The sequence below is a fragment of the Arachis hypogaea genome, chromosome 19, assembly GCF_003086295.3.
Source record: "Arachis hypogaea cultivar Tifrunner chromosome 19, arahy.Tifrunner.gnm2.J5K5, whole genome shotgun sequence".
NCBI classification, from domain to species: domain Eukaryota; kingdom Viridiplantae; phylum Streptophyta; class Magnoliopsida; order Fabales; family Fabaceae; genus Arachis; species Arachis hypogaea.
Window position 1 is genome coordinate 151,293,408 of NC_092054.1, and position 833 is coordinate 151,294,240.

Here is an 833-nt window from a genome sequence, read left to right on the forward strand (position 1 = left end):
GAGGTCGGTTGCTTGATTGTCCTTCAGTTAGGTTGTAGGACACCAGATTTGAGCCACTGTTTTCTGCCATCTGGATCTTTTCTCCAAGCTGCAAAGCTTGATCTCTTTGAGACCAAGCTCTGATACCAATTGATGGTAATCAGTGGCTAAGAGAAGGGGGGTTGAATCTTAGCCCCCTTTTCACTTGACAATACTTGCTAGCCTTTGAAATCACTTCTAAAAACTTTTTGTCTTTTTATCTCGTAACCAGCCACGAGACTTTTTCTTTTGTCTCGTACCCAGCCACGAGACTTTTCTTTTTGTCTCGTCAGTCAGCACAAGATATTTTTTATTTTACCTCATGTGCAGCAGAAATAGAAATGGAGTAGAAGAGAGAGAAGATTACACCTAGATATATCCTGGTTCAGCTGCTAAGTGCAGTGCAGCCTACATTCAGTCTCCATCACAATAATAATGGAATTTCACTATAATCAGTCTTGATTACAAACACCAATTCTCCCTAGGAACTACCATTCCTATCTGGGACAAGTCCAGAATCTAAACCCAAACTGAACTTGACTTGGTCACTGCCAAGCTTTCACTGTAAAGTGCTAACTTACAAGGGGATTTCCACAGAATCATGAAACACAACACAGATGTACAAAGGAACTTTAAGGACATCTATGGCTTTTTCTTTTAATTTTGCACTCTCTGCCTTTTTCTGCTCTATGGCTTTTTCATACAAACCTCACTGTTTGCCTTTTTCTATGAGACTCAAGACATGACAAAATTAAACAGAAAAATACAAAATGAAGAACATTGAAGGAGAATAATTTCTGTTAGCTTGGGGAGCT